Source organism: Dendrobates tinctorius, unplaced genomic scaffold, assembly GCF_039654945.1.
Source record: "Dendrobates tinctorius isolate UK_male_01 unplaced genomic scaffold, ASM3965494v1 ptg000189l, whole genome shotgun sequence".
In the NCBI taxonomy this organism is placed as follows: Eukaryota; Metazoa; Chordata; class Amphibia; order Anura; family Dendrobatidae; genus Dendrobates; species Dendrobates tinctorius.
The window spans coordinates 166747-191271 of record NW_027361856.1 but is presented as its reverse complement, the minus strand read 5'-3'; the positions used below and the strand labels follow the sequence as shown (position 1 = coordinate 191271).

The following is a 24525-nucleotide window of genomic DNA, read 5'->3' as shown; positions in this document are numbered from 1 at the left end:
TTGTCAGGTGACATCAAGCCCACAGTTTAGTAATGGAGAGGCGTCTATAAGAAGCCGATCCATTACTAATTCTATAGTTGTATGGTAAATAAACACACAGCCAGAATAAAGTCTTTTGTTTGAAATAAAAACAAAACACACTTTTCCCTTTTTATTTAATAATAACAAACACAGTTATACTCACTGAATGCCCATTCTATTGAAGCTCTAGTGTCCTGTAATAAGACACAAATAAAAAACAACAATATCCCATATCCCTCACCTGTCTGCTGACGTTCTGACCCATGACGTAATCCATGTCTGGGGATAAATAGTTTTCAACCTGTACGGTGCCAAGATGTGACCGTCCAGGCTGAGAACCACTGGGAGATTGAGCTGCTGCGAGCGCAGTCTCAGTGACTAGCGGTGACGTCATCGAGGTTACCAAAAATACAGGGGAACCCATGCCGTATTTATTAACTTATTTTTTTGCGCAGGTGGCGGATGATGATTACTCTCATTAGCTGCCGCCTGCTCTCCCTTGGCTGTTATCAGTTCAGTACAACTCTCAACGTTCTCCCCTGTTAGGGCTGATAGCAGCACGCTTCCCTGGCGCCAGTATGTTTGGTACTAATGTGACACATGGTTGCCACACGTATGCCACAAGTTACACACATACACATGGACACTGATATCTCCGGAATTGTTTTTTCAGATACCGGAAACATCAGGACGTGTGAAAGAGCCCTTACCTAGGGACATGTGCTGCTGACAACAGTATTTGATATTTATGCAGCATACACTATGCAGTTGCACAAGCCAAGGCTAGGGAACGAGACTTTGTATGAATGATCGACTGGCCCATGGCAAGGATCAATGATAACTTATATTTTCTACTTCATGAGTTTACTTTTCTTCTTCATACCTTAAGTCTGGTTGGGGCAACCCCATTTTTTTTTTTTAAATCTCACCCCTGAAAATGAGTTGAATGTAGAGGTCCTGCCTCTTGGCTATAGCCACACTATGATCAGCCAGTATGATACGTTGTTGCTTGAAATAATTTATTCATAGGCAAGCTTGTATTTTTTTTTCTTTTTTTAAGGGTTTGTCCCTCACTATGCAGAGCATTTCCAGGGGCGTAACTATAGGGTTGCAGTGGCAATCGGATGTCTTTGGATGCCATTTCTCTTCTTTAATTACGGTAATTGACCCCTTAAGGACTGAGCCACTTTGCATGTTAATGACCAGTTTGCAATTTTTACATTTTTATGTACTGATATCAGATAATTATACCACACAAGTTAGTTAATAATTAACATTTCCCATATGTCTCCTTTACATTTGCATAATTTTTTAAACACTTTTTTGTTTGGAAGTTAGAAGGGTTCAAAAGTTGATGATCAATTTCTTATTTTCCAACAAAATTTGCAAAACCATTGTGTTTGTTTAAAGGACCACATCACAATTGAAGTGACGTTGAGATTTTATTTTTTTATTTTTTTACAGAGCATACCCAAACGAGACACCATTCTTAAAACTGCACCCCTCAAAATGCTCAAAACCACTTTCAAGAATTTTATTAAACATTCATTTTTTTCAGGTATTAAGGTAATGTGAAAGAGAAAAATGAATTTTTCCTTTTTATCACAAAGCGGTTACTTTAGTCCGCAATTTTTTTATTTTCAAAAGGGTAATCAGAGAAAATGGGCCTTGCAATGTGTGCAATTTCTCCTTAGTATGCCAATACATTATATGGAAAGGAAAACTACTGTTTGGCGCACAGCAATGCTCGGAAGGGAAAGAGCATAGTTTGCCTTTTTAGGGGCAAAATTGGCTGGAACAGAGTACGGACTCTATGTAGCATTTGCAGAGCCCCTGATGTGCCTAATCAGTAGAAACCCCTCCCACAAGTAACCCCATTTTGGAATCTAGACCCCTCAAGGAATTTTATATAGATGTGTTGTGAGCACCTTGAGCCTCAAGGTGCTTCACAGAATTCTATATTGTTGAGCCGTGAAAATGAAAGATCACATTATTCCCACAAAAATGTTGTTTTGTCCCCAATTTTTTCATTTTCACATAGGTAACAGGAGAAAATTGACCATACAATTAGTTGTGCAATTTATACTAACTACGCCGATGGCCCAAATGTGGTAGAAAACTACTGTTTGGGTGCACGGCAGGGCTCTGAAGGGAAGGATCACCTTTTTGACTTTTGGAGTGCAAAATTGATTTGGAAAAGATCGCAGTCGCCATGTAGCCTTTGCAGAACCCCAATGTGCCTAAACAGTGGAAACCAATTTGAAAATTACACCCCCTTAAGTAAATTTATCTAGATGTGTGGTTAGCATTTTGAACTCACAGGTGCTTTGCGGAATTTTAAAACATTGGACCGTGAAAATTAAAAATGGTCTTTTTGCCAAAATGTTTTCAGCCCCACATTTTCACTTTCACAAAGGTAACTGGAGAAAATGGACCCCAAAATCTGTTGTGTGGTGTCTCCTGAGTACGGTAGTGCTTGATATGTGGTCAAAAACTTTTTTTAGGCACAATGGAAAGCTCAGAAGGGAAGAAGTGCCATATACGGGTAAGTGCACACGTTGCGGAAAGAGAAATAGGTAAAAATGACAACATAATTTGTCACACAGTTTGTACTGAATGGGGCAATACCCCATAATTGACTGTACATTACAGTTTGGCCACACAGCGAGGCACTGGAGGGAAGAAGTGCTATTTGATTCTTGTAGAGCAATTGCCTTAAGATCCTTCAGCACCTACCAGTGATTGACAAACCTTCATGCCAGCGTTCAACTTGCATTCATGGCTGTGTTCCTGATCACTTCCCTGTGTAAACACGAGAGCAATCAGTGGCCAAAACGCCTAATCTGTTGGCTGGTCACATCTTTTATGCAGACCTACAAATTTTTTAGTTGACATCCCTTTATCCTCATACAGCAAACAGAGGAGCTTGGCAGTAGACAAGAAGCAGGTTTTGCTGCGTTTTTGTTGTTTCGTGTGCATGCTGTTGTTTCTTGTTTAGTGCGACCCTCCCAAAATAAAAAAAGCATGATTTAACTTTCTTAGGTTTGTGCAGCAAAAAACTGATACCTGCGTCTTTTGCAGCATTTTAGCACCTACCCATCATTTCTTATGGGTGAAAGAATTACGAAGAAAGAAGTGACATTCTGCAGTCAGAAAGAAAAACCAATGTGTGTGCATGAGATTTCTGAAATCTCATAGATTTTGCTGGTAGTGTAAAACGTAGTTTAAAATTTGCATAAAAAAGCAAAAAAGTGCTGCAAAACCTCAATGTGTAGACATAGCCTTAGGCCAGGATCACACTTGCGAGAAACTCGGACGAGTCTCCCATGTTAATACCCGGCACTGCCACCGGCACTCGGGAGTGGAGTGTGCAGCTGCATAGAAACATATGGAGCTGAACATCCGATCCAAGTGCTGGCGGCAGTGCCAGGTATTAACATGCGTAACTTATCCGAGTTTCTCGCAAGTGTGATCCCGGCCTTAAGCTACATTACCACGATGAGTTTTTGGTGAGGGTTTTTTTTTTTTTTAAATGCTGCTTTTCGAAATCCTGCAAGTAACCTGTTTTACATAATGGGTGCATTAAAGGGAACCTGTCAGCAGGATTGTGCACAGTAACCTACAGACAGTGTCAGGTCGGCGCCGTTATACTGATTACAATGATATCTTAGTTGATGAAATCCGTCTTGTGGTTGTTGTGTAATCTTTATTTTCAGTTTTGAGTTAATGATATGGTTATATGCTGGGGCGGCCTTGTGGGGGGGGTGGTCATGTGGTGCTCTGTTTAGGTATTCATCAGTATGGCTCCTGACAGGTCCCTGATCCCTTGCTGACCTGCCCCCTAGTTTGCATAATGAATATTATATATATCTTGGGGGGAAAAAATTCCTTCTGCAAGCAGGCCCTGACTTCAGCACCTGGGCTGCAGGATAATTGCAGTACACAGTGTTTATGATTTCTTTACTGTTCTCCTAATACTCCTAAAAACAAAAAACATTTGAAAATGGCGCCGCCTGCGCAGTAGCAGCTATTGGTGATCCGATAGCTGCATTGCACAGAAGCCTGTGGCGCCATCTTGCTAGAAAAAGAAACATTTTCCTCTGCCAAGATAATGGCGCCTGTGCTATAGCTATTGGAGATCAACGATGGCTGCTATTGTGCAGATGCCAGCAGTGCCATCTTGCTAGAGAAGAGAATAATATTTCCTCCTCCAAGATGGCGCCGCCGAGCCTGCACAATAGCAGCTATCGGAGGAGGCATATTTGCTGACATCCCTTTTAATATATGTTGTCTCACAGGTGACCCCAACGTTTGTGCATTGTCAAGTTCTACAGTATATAGGAGATATTTTGGAGCCATGAATCATTTACTGTGTAATGGCAGGGGAAAATTGTTCCGTTCTCTGTTTTGGGACTTTTCAGAAGAACTTGGGAATCCTCTGTGAGCCAATATTCCATGCTGAAATATTCAGACTCTTTCCAGGTATAGGAGAATAATTTGCTACTGATTAGTGATGAATGAGCGTGCTGGGATAAGGGTGCTATGTTCTAGTCCCCGCGCTATCACGGATGTATGACAGCCGCAACACATGAAATCATTGCCTAACATGACAATGCAAACATTGGGAGTATATGCAGTAGCAATATTTGATATTATTTTTATTTTACATAGACAAGGATTATTCTATACATTGACAGCAAACATTTTTAAAATAGTAAATAATTAAAGGTGCTCTCTTCATCAAAATAATCGTTTGCAAAAGGACAGATCCCAAAAATATATACAGTGCTCCTGTCCTGTGTACAGATGCAATCAAAATGATTGAAATGATTGAACTCCCTCTGCAAATGTATTTGTAAAATATATAAACTAGAACAATTTAACCCCTTAACTATTTGCCCATTTTGGGCCTTTAGGACACACTTTCCCATTTGAGGAACCATAGTGTTTTGAAGGGAAGCGGTCCTTTGATCTATGCTCCCCAAACCACAGGCAGCATGAATCAGAGCCTGGCTGCACCATTAGTCGGGTATATATATATTTTTTCTCTGAAATGGTCTTGCTTTTCAGAAATATTAAAACTGTAACTATCCGTCCAGGCATTAAAGCCGCAGACCAGTCCGGTGCTACCCTTGGCTGTCTCTTCCCAGCCGGATTGACAAGTCTTCTCCTCTTGTGTACATAGGGAAGGACCTGTCAATCACATCAAACAGCCCTGGGAATAACCTGCTATGGTGTTCGCTGGGCTGGTCTGGTTTCCGACTGTGGTCTCGGGCCTGATATTTATACTATATTTTCTCTGAAACATCAATCAGCTACTAGTTTTCTGATCAGCAGTAGTTTAGACGGGCCGACTATGTTTCCTATTCATGCAGAACGATCAGTTTATTGCTTCTTCTGAGCACACAGACTGGTTATGTTCTCTGCGGCACATGGCCTGTTTGCACGTCCATTGGGTGATTGGCGGCCTTCTTGCACAGCCCGATTATATCGAAACTAATGTTCCTGGGAACACTTTTTTTCATGATAATCGTCAAGTGTAAATACAGCTCAAGTTCCAGAAAACTATAAGTTATGCATTCTGAATTTCTATAACTGCACCTTGTGGTTACACTTATGTCTATACTCCTATAATGTCAATGTATAGCAGGCCATACACATTAGATTCGTCAGCCTAACCCGCTTGATTTTGGCAGGACCCTAGCTGTCTCATGTGGGATCCTCCACACTCTCTCCTTATAGAAGATGTTTTAGCTACATTTAGGCTAAGTTCACACGTAGCGGAATTCCCGCGGAAGTTACCGCGAGAATTCCGGAATTCCATTCAGCGGGAAAATCGCATTTTAAATTCCCGCGATTTTCCAGCGGAAAAACTAGCGATTTGCAAGCGTAATTAGCTTGCTAGCGTTTTCCAAGCGATCTGTAGCATCACTTGGAGAACTGATAGGTTGGTCACACTCGTCAAACATAGTGTTTGACTAGTGTGACCAACTTTATACTAATGCTGCCTATGCAGCATCAGTAGTAAAAGATAGGATGTAAAAAATAATAAAAAAAAGAAAAAATACTGTTATTCTCACCTTCCGGCATCCCACGCAGCCTTCCTGCCTCTCTCCACGCTTCCGGCATCTTCCGGTCCCTGTAATCCTTTGCGCGAATGACCGTGAGACGTCGCGCTCCCTCGACGTCATCGCGAATGACTGCGAGACGTCACGCTTCCGCAAGACCGCGACGTCATCGCATGTATTTTAAAAATGTTTGCTGTCAATGTATAGAAAATCCGCAGCATTAGCACAGCAATCCTAAGGGATTCCGCAATGCTGTGCTAATGCTGCGGATTTTCTATACATTGACAGCAAACATTTTTAAAATGCATGCGATGACGTCGCGGTCACATGGGATGCTGTTTTTTTGAGTTTTCACGGCAAAATCGCGCGTTTAAAATCGCTGCGAAAGCGCAAAAAAAGCTACATGTGAACCCAGCCTTACTCTGACAGATAATCGTAACAAACATTAAAAACGCTTGTTTCACGATTATCTTGCAGTGTAAACAGGCTGCTGGTCACCCCATGAAATGAAATAATCTCGACAGTGCATCGTGCTGTGTAAATGGGACTTGAGGTGCTTTAATACTGCGTTCAGGCACCTGTTCAGTGGCTCCATTGAGGCTTAAGTCCGTACTCCCCGCAAAATGGGATTTGGGCATATGTGTCGACAGGGACATATAGACTATAATGACTCTGAGAGAACGTGTGCTCTGACGTGCATAATTTTTGAGCGCGTGTCTGGGTGTCCGTACGCCGAAAATGCTGCATGTTCGCTCTGTCTGCATCCTTAGTCTATGGCCCTGTCGGCCAATACTCCCGAATGCCGTTTTACAGAGGGTTCGGACGTAAGCCCTGACAGAACCACCAGTGCCTGAGAGTGAAAGCACTGTTGCGCTGATAAGAATGTCAGCCTAATTGCTCTGAGCGCTCTATTACAGATTGCTTAGTGCGCATCATTTACTTTGGTTTGCCTATGTAAACAAGCTATTAACCCCTATGGCCTGTTTCACACTTCAGTTTTTTGTGTCAGTTAAAATCCGCCAAAAAGGCGGAAAGCGGATCCGTTCCTAACTGATGTGAACGGATGCCACCGGATCCGCCGAATGAAGAATTTTAAAGGAACCGCTGCCTGAGAGAGAGAGAGAGACAATTTTTTCTGTCCGCCAGAAATGATTTCACGGTTAAATTTCCGCCTGACATCATTCCTCCGGGCATGCACACTATAATTAACGGCGCTGTGGAAAAAGTGTATAGCTCCGAGACCCAAGAGAACATGATTCGGGTCAGTTTTTACCGACCCCGCTTTTGCGATCGCTGTTATTAACTGTATAACGGCAAGAGCAAAAAAAGCTGCGATTTTTGCTTTCACTTTCTCTCTCCTCTGATGTGATCGCACATAAGAGGAGAGAGAAGCAGGGGTCCCCGATTCCCCCCTCCCCCCCCCCCCCCGGTACCTCCCGGTGGTCCTCCTGCCTCCTCCGGTGGGCGCCGCCATCTTGGTCTGGGAAGAAAATGGTGGGCACATGCGCAGTGCGCCCACCAAATCTGCCGGCTGCCAGATTCCATTCATTCTTTCAATGTACATTTTGATCACTGTGATAAACTCTATCACAGTGATCAAAATAAACAATAATAGTAAATGAGCCCCCCCTTTAGTTAGGGAAATATAGTGAAATAAAGAAAATATATTTTTCATTTTTCCATTAGGGTTAGGGTTGGAATTAGGGTTAGGATTGGGATTAGGGTTTAGGGGTGTGTTGGGGTTAGGGTTGGAGCTAGAATTGAGGGGTTTCCACTGTTTAGGCACATCAGGGGGTCTCCAAATGTGACATGGCGCCACCATTGATTCCAGCCAATTTTGAGTTCAAAAAGTCAAATGGTGCTCCCTCCCTTCCGAGCCTAAACAGTGGTTTACCCCAACATATGGGGCATCAGCGTACTCGGGACAAATTGCACACCAACTTTGGGGGTATAATTTCTCCTGTTACCCTTGGGAAAATAAAAATGTTGGGGGCTAAAAAAAATCACTTTTGTGGAAAAAAATTTTTTTTTTATTTTCACTGCTCTGCGTTATAAACTTCTGTGAATCACATGGGGGTTCAAAGTGCTCACAACACATCTAGATAAGCTGTTTGGGGGGTCTAGTTTCCAAAATGGGGTCACTTGTGGGAATCTTCTTTTGTTTAGGCACATCAGGGGCTCTGCAAATGCAACACGACGCCCGCAGAGTATTCCATCAAAGTCTGCATTCCAAAATGGCGCTCCTTCCCTTCCGAGCTCTCCCATGCGCCCAAACAGTAGTTTCCCCCCACATATGGGGTATCGGTGTACTCAGGACAAATTGCACAGCTTTGGGGGTCTAATTTCTCTTGTTACCCTGGTAAAAATAAAAATTTGGGGGCGAAAAGATCATTTTTGTGAAAAAAAAAAAGATTTTTTATTTTCACGGCTCTACGTTATAAACTTCTGTGAAGCACTTGGAGGTTCAAAGTGCTCACAATACATCTAGATAAGTTCCTTAAGGGGTCTAGTTTCCAAAATGGGGTCACTTGTTGGGGGTTTCCACTGTTTAGGCACATCAGGGGCTCTCCAAACGCAACATGGCGTCCGATCTCAATTATAGCCAATTCTGCTTTGAAAAAGTCAGACGCTCCTTCCCTTGCGAGCTCTGCCGTGCGCCCAAAAAGTAGTTTACCCCCACATATGAGGTATCGGCGTATTCAGGAGAAGTTGCACAACAAATTTTTGGTTCATTTTCTGTTTTAACGCTTGTGAAAATAAAAAAATTGGTTCTGAAGTGAATTTTTTGCAAAAAAAGTTAAATGTAAATTTTTTCCTTCCACATTGCTTTAGTTCCTGTGAAGTACGTAAGGGGTTAATACACTTCTTGAATGTGGTTTTGAGTACCTTGAGGGGTCCAGTTTTTAGAATGGTGTCACTTTTGGGTATTTTCTGTCATGTTCACCCCTCAAAATGACTTTAAATATGATGTGGTCCCTTAAAAAAAAAAAAAAAAAAAAAAAAAAATTTGTTGTAAAAATGAGAAATCGCTGGTCAACTTTCTTTTAACCCTTATAACTTCCTAACAAAAAAAAAATTGTTTCCAAAATTGTGCTGATGTAAAGTATAAAGTAAACATGTGGGAAATGTTATTTATTAACTATTTTGTGTCACATAACTCTCTGATTTAAGGACATAATAATTTAAAGTTTGAAAATTGCAAAATTTTCGCCATACTTCCGTTTTTTTCATAAATAAACACAGGTCATATAGAAGAAATTTTACCACTAACATGAAGTAAACTATGTCAAGAAAAAATGATCTCAGAATCAGCGGGATCCGTTAAAGCGTTCCAGAGTTATAACCTCATAAAGTGACAGTGGTCAGAATTGTAAAAACTGGCCTTGTCATTAAGCTGCAAAATGGCTAAGGGGTTAAACAATCACCAGTCAGTAAGGCTAAGTGCACACGTACCGGAACTCTCGCGGAAATTGCCGCGAGAATTCCGGAATTCCAGTCCGCGGGAAAATCGCATTTTAAATTCCCGCGATTTTCCCGCGGAAAAACTAGCATTTTGCAAGCGTATTTAGCTTGCAAAATGCTAGCGTTTTCCAAGCGATCTGTAGCATCGCTGGGAGAACTGATTGACAGATTGGTCACACTCGCCAAACATAGTGTTTGACAAGTGTGACCAACTTTTTACTACTGAGGCCGCCTATGCAGCATCAGTAGTAAAAGATAGTATGTAAAAAAAAAATAAAAAACGGTGTTATTCTTACCTTCCGACGTCCCGCTCAGCCGTTCGCATTAATCCTTTGCGAAAATGCCCGCGATGACGTCCGTTCTCGCGGGATCGCGACGTCTCGCGGTAATTCGCGATGACGTCGCGTGAATGACCGCGAGACTTCGCGATCCCGCGAGAACGGACGCCATCGCGGGCATTTTCGCAAAGGATTACTGGGAACGAAAGCGTGAAGAGAAGCGGGAAGACTGCGCGGGACGTCGGAGGGTGAGAATAACAATATTTTTTATTTTTAAATTCTATTTTTTACAGGGATATGGTACCCAAAGCCTGGAGGACAGTCTCCTCTCCTCCGGACCGTGGGTACCATCCGCAAATGTTCTGCTTACTTTCCGCATGGTGTGCACAGCCACATGTGGGAAATAAGCGGAACAATGCATTCCTATGGGTGCGGGATCGCCGCGATTCCGCAAATTAATGAGCATGCTGCGGTTTTTACCGCGAAGCGATTCCGCCGCGGTAAAAACCGCAGCATTAGCACAGCATTGTGGAATCCCATAGGAATGCATGGGATGCTTATTTTTCGCGTTTTCGCGGCAAAATCGCGCGGTTAAAACCGCTGCGGAAACGCGAAAAAAACGCTACGTGTGAACTCAGCCTAAAGGTTTACCAATTGGCGGTCAAACTGTGCTGCCATTAGGCCCATGCAAATATACCCCCTAAGGGGCTAAAGGGCCCTTTACACATAGCGATATCGCTAAAGCGTCACTGATTTTGTGACGCAACAGCGATATCGCTAGCGATCTCGCTACATGTGATATTCACCTCCGACCGGCTTCCCCGCTGGCTATCGCTGATCGCGCGAGATTGGCCTGGTCCATTTCTCGTCGTCGTCGTCGTCGACGAGCGAGCCATGGACGCAGGCGGAAGACAGTCAGTAACGACCGCTGCTATGTCGCTGGTGTATCTGCCTGTTTGGCAGCTCACTAGCGACCATTTAGCGTTGCATCGCTAAATGTAACGGGGCCTTAAGAATTGGGTAATTGGATTTACAGCTTACTCCTCTCTTCTTGCTGACAGCCGAGTATGTTAGTGTATGCAGAGACCAGGAGAGATGGCTGGCAGCCATCAAGGCATTTGCCAGCAGATATTTATTGTGCATGGCTAGTCTAATGTCTATGCATTCTCCCCCACCTCACATACCCCCTCTTTTCCATACTGCAAATTTTGATTTTCAGCAAGCCAGTCCTTTGCTATATTATCAGACAGTACTTATCACCCATTAGAACAGCAAGTGACTAATCCCCTAATGTATGCCTGGCTCTAGATTCAAGTCATTTTAGTCTTCCTCACCATTTAAAATTGCGTATAGTCTATTATTTACTGATTACTGGAGTTAGACCACATTTCTCAATATTTGGTCTCTGCAGTGCCCTCTCTGAATGAAGTGGTCAAGCATATGTACCTTCCCTTCATTCATTGTCTGAGGCTATCGGAGTATAGTGCTCAGCTATTTCCAACAGTCTCTTAGTCAATAAACTGAGCAGAGGTTCGCATGCTTAATCTTGGCTCCATTCAGATGGGATTCTGCAGAGACCCCATCTTGGGATTGGTGTAGGACACAGCAGTCGGACCCTCATCCTTCAGCCAGTATCCCTTATCCATAAGACAGGGGATAACTTTCACTTTTGGGAAGATCTCTTTACTAAATGACAGAAAATTGATGCTTGGCATTATTGCTGCAAAAAAGGCTTTTCCCGGCAAGACATCCTTGGTCCATATACCCTATTCAGGCATAAGGATATGGTGGAAAGTCAGAGGTCCTTCTATTAGCCAGAGCAGAGGGCTTCTACTTTATTTTGCTAACGGATTTCTCTACCTTTTGCCTTTTGATGTATCCACATGTCCAGGTTGGTGAGTACTGACCTTGGACGTATGGATACGTCATATCCTTAATGCAGCACCGCATTGGTCGCATTAAGGTACCTGCTGAATCTTGCAGCAGGGCACAGGGAGTCGTCATCCTGGAGATTGGCACTGTTACCCCACAACTACAATTGCTGTGATTGGCTGTTTAGTTATGAACAGCCAATCACAGCGTTTTCGGCCATTCAGGCAATTAAATTGCTTGAAACACTGTTGTCCAGCCCATGATCAGTGCTGTACGACTGTTACCTACCAGGACCAGGTTTAGCTTTGATTGGTGCAATCAGACGATAACGCCGTTCGCACCAATCACCTTGCACAATGTGGCCTCTGTGTGACTGGCCGGCACTTCCTTATCCTAGCTTCGGACGTGTGCAGGACGGCCATACTGTCGTTCTGTCATGCTGTTTTGGGCCTTGAGGTGCCACAGACTTCTTCAAACCTGTGCCATCACTTTTCCTGTTGCTGTTGAAAAAAAGACATTCCTGATCCTTCCCTGATCTATTTGTTGTCTTTCCTAATCCCACCCCTGCTGTGGAGCGCTGATCAGTACTTGATCACTTGATTTTTTTGTTTTTACTTATTTCTTTGATCGTCTGTCCTGTAGCTGCTTTAGCGTGAATCAGTGACATAAATCACTGGTCAACATGATCCGTGTTCGTTGTTTTCCTTTTTTTTTTTTTTTTGTCCCTATCTCTTTCCTCCCCCATCCCTCTCTTTTGCACCACTTTCGTGTGTGCATCCTACAGCTGCCGATCAGACGTACATTACTGATTGTCACCCATGCTCGCTTTTTGGAAATGACATCCATGCGTGCGTCCTACAGCCATCGATCGCTGGTCAGTGACACAAATCACTGGTTGGCCTCCAAGTACTGTAGTAATCGGCTTTTACTACAGTATTTTCTTTTTTTACTTAATAAAATAAAAGATTTTTTACCGACGGCCGTTTAGTAAGTTTCTGTTTTTATATTTTAACAAATGTTTATTTCTATTTTAATTTTTTTTCTAGATTGTTTTTTTTTTTTTCCCTCTGTTAAATTAAAAGTTTACAACACAAAAAAATGTACAAAAATGTCCTGCTTGTCCCAAACCCAGTATTCCATGCAGGAGGCATATTCCTTCTTTGCCTCAAAAACTAACGGTGAGGGAGACGATGCCGCCTTTCTTTATTTTTCATCCTCCTCCTCTTTCTCAGATTATACTGAACTGCCACGCAGAAATTGAACCAGCGCCAACAGTTATGAGCCACTGATCCCTGACTTTGTAGTGCAATCAGGAAAAAAATTTGTCATCACTGGCCTCCCAGAAATACCGTATTTTTCGGATTATAAGACGCACTTTTTCCCCCCAAATTTGGGGGAAATGGGGGTGCGTTTTATAATGCGGATATACCTTACAGGACACGGTGGAGCAGGGTCGCTTCAGGAGGAGGAAAGGCGCATTGCTGCAGGCCGCAGGATGGGATGAGGGGGTGTTCCAATGTGCACCGCTGCGGGTGAAAATGGCTGCCGGGCGGCGCATGCACAGATTGAGAACTCGGCAACGAGATCTCTTCCCGAGATCTCAATCTGAGCATGCGCCGCCCCGGAAGCCAGTTTCACGGAGGCCACCGCATTGCAGTAATGGATATGCGGGGGCCTCCGGGCTTTCACAAAATGCTGGGGGAGCCCCCCACACCACAGAGCACCGCAGCCATTTTCACCTGCAGCAGCACACATCGGAACACTCCCTCATCCCAGCCTGCGGCCTGCAGCAACACGCCACTCTTGCCTCCTTCAGCAGTGACCCCAGGGCCTCTCTTCACTGCAGTCACCACCCCGGTAAGCAATAAGGCGCATGGATTTTCAGAGGCACCACCATTTTATTAAAAAAAAAGTTTGTTTTTTTTCCCTATTTTTCCCTCAAAATTTGGGGTGCGTCTTATAATTGGCAAAATACGGTAGACTTTTTCAAAGTCTTTTTCTCTGAGGATATTGTAAAGTTCCGGGTAGCCCAGACAAATTTGTGCGCCCAGAAAATTTTGGGACAAAACCACCCTTCATCATTTTCTAACTGGATCCCTGTAGACGCAGTAGAAATGGTGCCGTTTTGGGGCCTTGTCCTTCACATGGGGTTAGTGAAGAAGCCAGATCTTCGGTAACATTGGAGTATTGATGTTTTATATAATACTTCACTGTTTCGCATGGATATGACTCGTTAACTATTTTCAGGCATACCAAAAAATGTTTGTACTGCAGGGATAATGAACAATGTTCTCCCCGAGATGACCCCAACTTTGGCCAACTTTTCAAAGTTTAGCCGGTCATTGAGCACTTCAGCAACAAGTTTGCTAAGGTGTATGTTCCCCAAAGGGACATCTGCGTGGATGAGTCCCTAATGCATTTCAAGGGGAGGCTCGAATTCCAGCACTACCTGCCCAGGAAGAGGGACAGTTATGTATTTAAGTTCTACAAACTGTGAGAGAGTACCTCAGAGTACACCCACAGGCTTACAGTTTATGAAGGGATGAACACACGAATTGAACTCCCTTTTCTGGAAGAGAGTTGGAGAATTGTGTGGGATTTGGTGCATTCACTGCTGGATCAAGGTTATCACCTCTATGTATACAGTGAAGGAAATAATTATTTGATCCCTTGCTGATTTTGTAAGTTTGCCCACTTTCAAAGACATGAACATTCTCTATAATTTTAAGGATAGGTTAATTTTATATATTCAAAATCTGCAGTAGCCTGCTCTATACAAATCCACAGTTCTCCCCTGATTTGGGTGAAATTTGTTACGTCCCCATCTCCACTCAGAGGAGCAGATTACTGCGCACATTACATCTCGCTAGCATCCCCCCATCATGAGATTGGGGCCCCCAAAGTTAGGCCTTATACATATAATGGGGAAATGTGTAATCTGTAGTAGCCCGCTCTCTATACAAATTAACAGTTCACGCCCGATTTTGGTGAAATTTAGCACGCCCCCTCTCCACCCACAGGAGAATACTGCGCACGTTAAACCTCGCTAGCGTCCCTCCGTCATGAGAATGGGGCCCCCGAATTTAGGCCCTGTACATATAATGGAGAAATGTGAAGTTGAAAGTAAGGGGAAAACAGTTGTGACTGACAGGGACGGATGATAGCGACGGCGCCAAAGAGTCGCTGCTACAGGGGCCGCACCACCACACACAACACACAAACATTTCACAAACACCATACAAACATGACACAGACAACACATCACACAAACACCAGACCACTCTGGACACACACAGCACAAATACCACAACACCATCCCATAAATACCAAGTGCACACCACGCACGCATGCAAGTGCTGCTTTTTGTTGCCTTGGCTCTATGTTTTGGGTCATTGTCTTGCTGGAAAACCCAGCCATGACACATTTTTAATCTCCTGGTGGAAGGAAGGAGGTTGTCACTCAGCATTTTACAGTACATAAGAGACAGTACATAAGAGACGTAATAGGATGAATGGTAAATACAGAGCAGCCCTCACACAGTATTACTATGACCTGAAGGAGCTCACAACTCAGTAATGAAAACTGCCTCACAGGCAGACTTGTCTAGTTGCCCATAGCAACCAATCAGAGCTCTGCTTTCACTTTACCTCAGCAGCTTCAGTGATAAAAGCTCCCTGTATATAAGCAATAATGACAATCTTACTATGACTCATTTTTCACCTGACCAATATTGCTGCTCAGTAATGTTCATCCGTGTGCGTAGGGTACATCCATCTGAGTGTGTTTGCATGCGTGCGGTCCTTGCGTGTATGTATGTGGTGTGCATGTGGTATTTATGGGGTGGTGTTGTGGTATTTGTGAGGTGGTGTGTGTGTCTAGAGTGGTCTGGTGTTTGTGTGGTGCGTTGTGCTTGTGGGTTGGTGTATGTGTGCTGTTTGTGTGATGTTTGTATGGTGTTTATGAAATGTTTGTGTGTGGTAGTGTGGCCCCTTTGGCGCCGTCGCTATCATCCGTCCCGGTCAGTCACAACTGTTGTTTTCCCCTTAGCACTCTTATTTTCACCTTAACATTTCTCCATTTTATGTATAGGGCCTATATTCGGGAGCTCCAATCTCATGATAGGGGGATGCTAGCGAGATGTAATGTGTGCAGTATTCTGCTCCTGTGGGTGGAGGGGGGGGGCGTGCCAAATTTCACCAAAATTGGGCGAGAACTGTGGATTTGTATAGAGCGGACTGCTACAGATTTTGAGATATATATATATATTTCCCTGACTCCCGACCCCACAGCACTGGTCACTACTGAGCATGTACATAAAGAGCAGCACAGATTCATCTCATCTACATCTCCACAGCACTGGTCACTACTGAGCATGTACATAAAGAGCAGCACAGATTCATCTCATCTACATCTCCACAGCACTGGTCACTACTGAGCATGTACATAAAGTGCAGCACAGATTCATCTCATCTACATCTCCACAGCACTGGTCACTACTGAGCATGTACATAAAGGGCAGCACAGATTTATCTCATCTACATCTCCACAGCACTGGTCACTACTGAGCATGTACATAAAGTGCAGCACAGATTCATTCATCTACTTCTCCACAGCACTGGTCACTACTGAGCATGTACATAAAGAGCAGCACAGATTCATCTCATCTACATCTCCACAGCACTGGTCACTACTGAGCATGTACATAAAGTGCAGCACAGATTCATCTCATCTACGATCCCACAGCACTGGTCACTACTGAGCATGTACATAAAGTGCAGCACAGATTCATCTCATCTACGACCCCACAGCACTGGTCACTACTGAGCATGTACATAAAGTGCAGCACAGATTCATCTCATCTACGACTCCACAGCACTGGTCACTACTGAGCATGTACATAAAGTGCAGCACAGATTCATTCATCTACTTCTCCACAGCACTGGTCACTACTGAGCATGTACATAAAGTGCAGCACAGATTCATCTCATCTACGACTCCACAGCACTGGTCTCTACTGAGCATGTACATAAAGTGCAGCACAGATTCATTAATCTACTTCTCCACAGCACTGGTCACTACTGAGCATGTACATAAAGGGCAGCACAGATTCATCTCATCTACGACTCCACAGCACTGGTCACTACTGAGCATGTACATAAAGTGCAGCACAGATTCATCTCATCTACGATCACACAGCACTGGTCACTACTGAGCATGTGCATAAAGTGCAGCACAGATTCATCTCATCTACGATCCCACAGCACTGGTCACTACTGAGCATGTGCATAAAGTGCAGCACAGATTCATCTCATCTACGATCCCACAGCACTGGTCACTACTGAGCATGTGCATAAAGTGCAGCACAGATTCATCTCCACTACGACTCCACAGCCCTGGTCACTACTGAGCATGTACATAAAGTGCAGCACAGATTATCTCTGCTATGACCCCACAGCACTGGTCACTACTGAGCATGTACATAAAGTGCAGCACAGATTCATCTCATCTACGACCCCACAGCACTGGTCACTACTGAGCATGTACATAAAGTGCAGCACAGATTCATCTCATCTACGACTCCACAGCACTGGTCACTACTGAGCATGAACATAAAGTGCAGCACAGATTCATCTCATCTACGACTCCACAGCACTAGTCACTACTGAGCATGTACATAAAGTGCAGCACAGATTCATCTCATCTACGACTCCACAGCACTAGTCACTACTGAGCATGTACATAAAGTGCAGCACAGATTCATCTCCACTACGACTCCACAGCACTGGTCACTACTGAGCATGAACATAAAGTGCAGCACAGATTCATCTCATCTACGACCCCACAGCACTGGTCACTACTGAGCATGTACATAAAGTGCAGCACAGATTCATCTCATCTACATCTCCACAGCACTGGTCACTACTGAGCATGTACATAAAGTGCAGCACAGATTCATCTCATCTACGACTCCACAGCACTAGTCACTACTGAGCATGTACATAAAGTGCAGCACAGATTCATCTCATCTACGACTCCACAGCACTGGTCACTACTGAGCATGTACATAAAGTGCAGCACAGATTCATCTCATCTACGATCCCACAGCACTGGTCACTACTGAGCATGTACATACAGTGCAGCACAGATTCATCTCCACTACGACTCCACAGCCCTGGTCACTACTGAGCATGTACATAAAGTGCAGCACAGATTCATCTCATCTACGATCCCACAGCACTGGTCACTACTGAGCATGTACATACAGTGCAGCACAGATTCATCTCCACTACGACTCCACAGCCCTGGTCACTACTGAGCATGTACATAAAGTGCAGCACAGATTATCTCTGCTATGACTCCACAGCACTGGTCACTACTGAGCATGTACATAAAGTGCAGCACAGATTCATCTCCACTACGACTCCACAGCCCTGGTCACTACTGAGCATGTACATAAAGTGCAGCACAGATTATCTCTGCTATGACCCCACAGCACTGGTCACTACTGAGCATGTACATAAAGTGCAGCACAGATTCATCTCATCTACGACCCCACAGCACTGGTCACTACTGAGCATGTACATAAAGTGCAGCACAGATTCATCTCATCTACGACTCCACAGCACTGGTCACTACTGAGCATGAACATAAAGTGCAGCACAGATTCATCTCATCTACATCTCCACAGCACTGGTCACTACTGAGCATGTACATAAAGTGCAGCACAGATTCATCTCATCTACGACTCCACAGCACTGGTCACTACTGAGCATGTACATACAGTGCAGCACAGATTCATCTCATCTACGACTCCACAGCACTGGTCACTACTGAGCATGTACATAAAGTGCAGCACAGATTCATCTCATCTACGATCCCACAGCACTGGTCACTACTGAGCATGTACATACAGTGCAGCACAGATTCATCTCCACTACAACTCCACAGCCCTGGTCACTACTGAGCATGTACATAAAGTGCAGCACAGATTCATCTCATCTACGATCCCACAGCACTGGTCACTACTGAGCATGTACATACAGTGCAGCACAGATTCATCTCCACTACGACTCCACAGCCCTGGTCACTACTGAGCATGTACATAAAGTGAAGCACAGATTATCTCTGCTATGACTCCACAGCACTGGTCACTACTGAGCATGTACATAAAGTGCAGCACAGATTATCTCTGCTATGACTCCACAGCACTGGTCACTACTGAGCATGTACATAAAGGGCAGCACAGATTCATCTCACCTACATCTCCACAGCACTGGTCACTACTGAGCATGTACATAAAGTGCAGCACAGATTCATCTCATCTACGACTCCACAGCACTGGTCACTACTGAGCATGTACATAATGTGCAGCACAGATTCATCACAACTAAAAGCCTAGATCCTTACATCAGGAACAGAACACACATTAATAGGACACTTCATAACTTTCCCAAATTCTTTTGGAAACATTTACAGCACATCCTGCATTGTACTTATTCGGTCCATTTTACATTGCGGACTCAACTCCGGCTCCTCCAAAATGGATACAGAGTCCTACTCCTGCTCCACAGCCTTGGACCCCATGATTTGTTTTTGTTAAGTATTTTATGCTCCGTATTTAATAAATAAATAAATCTAAAAATATACAAGTAACCTATTTTACTTGATGGGTGCAGAAAATCTGCAATATCAAAAGCAATTTGTGGGAACGTAAATAGTGTCGTAACTGCTGCACCCAGTAAACTAAGTGATACATCGTTGGAATTGGGGTTTCTTTTCCTAAGTTATGCTGTTTTCAGATGAAGTAGGAAAAAAACGTGGTGACAGATTCCTTCTAAGACCTGACAACCCATTTTAGGGCACTTTTGGTTGAGCAGCCGATTATTGCCAAAATAACAGTGTAGGAATGCTTGATCCCCATGACTTAGGCTAGTTTCACATTAGCGTTTTCGGCCGCAGTGTCGGGCTGCGCACGGCCGCCGCTAAACCCCGCCCCCTGCCGCGCCTCCACCGGTAGCGCCGCCTACGGGCGCATGATGCTGCATGCGTCCTGCGTCCCCTATCTTTAGCACTGGGGACGCAGGCCGTGCGCAGTATGTGTTTGGCGGCGAATGCGTCCTTTTGACGCTGCACCGACCAGCGCCAAACGCAACAGGTTGCAATTTGGTGTGCTCGGCGCAGCGTCAATAGGACGCATGCGCCGCCAAATGCATACTGCGCACGGCCTGCATCCCCAGTGCTAAAGATAGGGGACGCATGCAGCGTCATGCGTCCGTAGGCGGAGCTACCGGCGGAGGCGCGGTAGGGGGCGGGGCTTAGCGGCGGCCGTGCGCAGCCCGACGCTGCGGCCGTAAACGCTAATGTGAAACTAGCCTTATCCATGTGAACGTGCTGGAAATCAGCCAAAGGAAGATTCAAATTGAATTTGCCCAGTGTAAATGAGCAGTCACACTTTCTTCAGGGGCATTTCTCCAATGCATTATTTCTTGTAGGCAGCAAACTTTTTTAACTATGCTGTTTAGAGCTACTCGTAAGGTCCACATCATCTGGCCAATTTACACATTAACGAGCAATAATCAACTATATTCAGGTTCAATGTTCCTTTACTGGTCTTTTTACACAGGCCGACAAAGGATGGGGATCTCCTCATATATGATGCATGTTATCCGTACTTTCCCTGGGGTGATGTGCTGGGGATAACTATGATTTTTATGCGGACGTAAAAATTAAATTACCTGCTAAGTATTTTTCTTGTTTGTCAGGTGATTGTCGACATGCTTACAGGTGACGATTATTGGCTAGCTTAAAACAACCTATTACACCCTACAACTTTTTTTTTTTTTTTTTAAATCAGGACTACACAAATTTACATCAAGGCCTCATTCAGACATCCGATTTTTGTGTAAGAGTGCGTGGTTTCCACAGATAGCATTCGTACCTGTGATGGTCTATGCCGCCATTCACTTGTCTGTGATTTTTGAGGACTGCGTTGTCTGAGGAAAATTGCATAGACGTGTCTGATTTTCATCTGATCAGAAACAGCAATGCAAGTCTATGGGCCCGTGAAAAAACTGACTGCACTCCGAAGACATCAGAGTGCCGTATGATTTTCATGGATTGCCACATAGGAGAAGGTGTAGAAACTTTTTTTTTTTTCCTCCATGTAAGAGAAAAAAGGATGACAATCGGACTGAAGTCTGATTAAAAAAAAAAAAATGGGCACTTTTTTTCATATGTTACAAAAACACATGAATGAGGCCTCATACATCCAGTTGGACCAACCCAAGAAAAAGTGTGATGGATTCAGTAGCCTGGTAATAAAAAGCAATATCCTCACAGAAATGCAGAGTGGAGCCGAGGGCCACATGATTCACCACCACTCCATTCACACTGCTCTCTAAATACTCAGGTTTGTTTTTTAATGGAAAAAATCCACCTTATGGTTCCAGTGGGGCAATGGGAACATCCTAAGAGCAAAAACTGCCTTTCACAGGTCCTATTTAAATAAAGTGTGGCTTAGCTGCAACTTTGACATTTGATTCCCAGATAAAATAATAAGGTTCAAAACTAGTAGTGTGTAAGTATTCAAATTTCATATACAGATGTTATAATGTAGTCTTCTTTTCTCGATTGCTGCATGATGAAATATATAATTGATGCGCATTCCCAAATGGAAACCTCTATGGGCCAGCATTGAACCTTGAGATTGAAATGTACAAAAACCTAAAGGAATTGCATAAGCTGATGTGTGACATGCTGGACGGGGATGAGTGAACTACTTGGCACAAGTCATGGTGGATTTTAGAATATGCCAGTCACTGTTCCAACAGTATGGTGATCAAACGATCATCTGAGACGAGCTCTTGTGTTTACACACAGTACTGTGCAAAAGGTTTAGGCAACTGTGGACAAAACGCTGCTAAGTAAGGGAATGTTCAGACAAAGTGCTCGCTGTGAGCATTCTCTGTTGCTGGAGGGGAGATCGGGTGGTCATGTGACAGCAATTATGCAATATGCTTTCTCCTGGTTACATTCCCAGGAGAGATGCAAGGCCTCACTTAAGTCAGGTGTAGCTTTTTGGGTGCAATTCTTCCATGGAGACTGCTTTTGGGCAGTCTTCTCCAAACAATAGAGGAGTATAGCTGAGTCCCACTGCTTTCTGCCAGCTCTGATCTGTTGCCACTGCTGGTCATCTTTCTATTTTAAAGGGATGTAAACAGGATGTTTTCATCTGCTGCACTAAGTTTCTCTGTCTGACCACTCATTGTTATCCATTTCTTTTGTACTAGGGTTGTGCGCAATATCCTACAGACAGTGTCAGGTCGGCGCCGTTATATTGATTCCAATGATACCTTGGTTGATGAAATCCGTCTTGTGGTTGTTTAATCGTTATTTTCAATTTTATACATAGTTGTGTATAAAAGTTTGACTTTTCCAAACCAAATTTTAATCCTCCTACACAGTTGTTTTTTTTGTTTCAGATAAAGGGGATAGCCACTACTTTACATGTCTCTTTCATATGAACTAGGGTAAATGCCATATAGATGCATTTTACTAAATACCTTGCTTTGTCAAATCCTTCTGTAGCCGGGGGCTGCTCTTCTGGTCACATGATCTCTGGCTGAGAATCTCCTGGCTTCCTGTGATTTGAGGCAAGAGTCTCTGGAAACTGATTGGGTGGGCTGGAATGCATTAAGGAGAGCTTGCCGTTTCTGTGAATGTTGCCAGCTTTCCCCGCAGACCCTACTCTCTACTATCTATTTGTATACAGCAGTGTGTATATGCATATACACACTGCTGTACACCCTGTGTAATGTACACATGCTCTGCTGTATTCCCATTATAATGTGAATGCACTGAGATCTATAATTATATTGTGAATACACTAGCACCCCAAGTTCCCACTAACCGCTGTAAATGTATGGCATGACGATCGCGGAAGCTCACATTGAGCGTTGGCGCAATCAAATACGGGTGTCTTCTATATAGTAGAGCTGCCACACTGCAGCAACGCCCAAGATTGGTGCTAGTGCCGATCGCTGGCGTTTAACCCGTCTGATGCCGCAGTCAATAGTGACAGCAACATCGATCAGCATCACAGAGGGAGGGAGCGCCCTCTCTGCTCTTATCAGCACAACTTGAATGTGATTGCATTTTGACGATGGTCTCCATGGTGACCTTAGGCCGGAAGATGGTCACATAGGGATGGTGGACTGTACGTTTCATGACTCCTCCCTGTCTGCGATGCACTGATCTAATGCCCTGCAATGCAAGAGCATTGCAGAGTATTACATCAGCGATCAGGGAAGGGAAAGTTGATGTCCCATCAAGGTAGTGTTCCATCCTGGATGAGCAACACAAGTGTGATTAAGGCTATGTGCACACGCTGCGGATTCACCAGCTGATTTTTCCGTGCTGATCTGCAGGTAAAACCGCAGGTAAATTGACCTGCGGTCTTACCTGCGGATTGGCCAGCGGTTTTCCTTTGCGGTTTGACACCTGGACAGTGGAATAGGTGGCAAACCGCAGTGGAATCCGCAGAAGGAATTGACATGTCAATTCTTTCTGCGGATTTAAAACCGCAGCTTTTTCGCAGTGAAAAAACCGCAGCATGTGCACTGCGGATTGTAAATCCAATAGACTTACATGGTACTGTACACTGTCTGCGGAACTGCTGCGGATCCGCAGAGGCCAAATCCACTGCAGATCCGCAGCATGTGCACATAGCCTTACTTGGAGTTACATTGTGTTGTTTAAGTATTCCCTTTTACTTTTTTGAACAGTATATTATTCCAATATAATTCCAAAAGTTTATCTTTTTTATTTGATAAGCAAAAACTTCCTTAATTGTAGACTTTTTTTTTAACAAGTATCAAGGTTGTCCTACTTTGTCCAAGCTTTTAATTTTGACCCTCAGAGGTTTTATCTTAATTGCGTCATTTGGAGATTTACCGGTATGTGGAAACCCTAATCGAAGTGCTCAGCATAGAGCGTTGGATAAATGTGGTCCAAAATTTTATGTAAAATGTTCTCAATAAAATCTTCAACTTAATCCACAAAAACGGAAGTCCACACTCGGGTCTGTCATCTGTCAGTGGAAATATGGGGAGCTTCCACATTACTGGTAGTTCAACGGCCCTGGAAAAGCACTATGGCTCCTTGCCTCCAAAAAGAAATCCAGCAAATTCAAATGCTCCCTTCCCTTTTGAGCCCCACGGTGTGCCTAAACCGCAGTTACCATCACAAATTTGGCATTTCTATAGTAGTGTGACCCCTCTTAATTTTCAAGTGCATGTCTCCAGAAGCAGGAGCTGGGCACAATGTATGGGTACTACTATGTACTGGGCACTACAATGTATGGGCACTACAACATACGGACACTACACTGGCAGATTTGCAATTTTTACTCCGCAACATTCACTGCTTTTTTTTCTGGCAATGCCCATGGAATCTAAATGATCACTACACCTGTAGATAAATTCCCAGAGGGGTGTAATTTCCAAAATTGTGTCCCTTGAGGGGGATTTCTGCTCTTCTGTCACTTAGGGGCTCTGTATATGGAGCCCGCAAACTAATCTAGGATCATTTGCTCTCTAAGAGTCAAATAGCGCTCCTTCCCTACCAAGCCAAGCCGTATGGCTAAGCGGTACAGTGCAGCCACGTGTGGTGTATTGCTTTGTTCAGCAGAAATTGTGTGGCAAATATTTGTGTCATTTTTACCCATGTCCCCGAGTGACAATATAAAATTTGAGGCTAAAACACATTTTTTGTGGCAAAAATGTAATTTTTTTCTTTACCACCCAATGGTATAAGGTTCTGTGACA

General features: G+C 43.9%; 1 protein-coding gene across 1 annotated transcript in view; it reads left to right on the top strand.

Moving 5' to 3' along the window:
• The window catches only part of LOC141055617 (polycomb group RING finger protein 3), a 152675-nt gene that overhangs the window by 7494 nt on the left and 120656 nt on the right, over positions 1 to 24525 (top strand). The gene's annotated exons all lie outside the window — the stretch shown is intronic.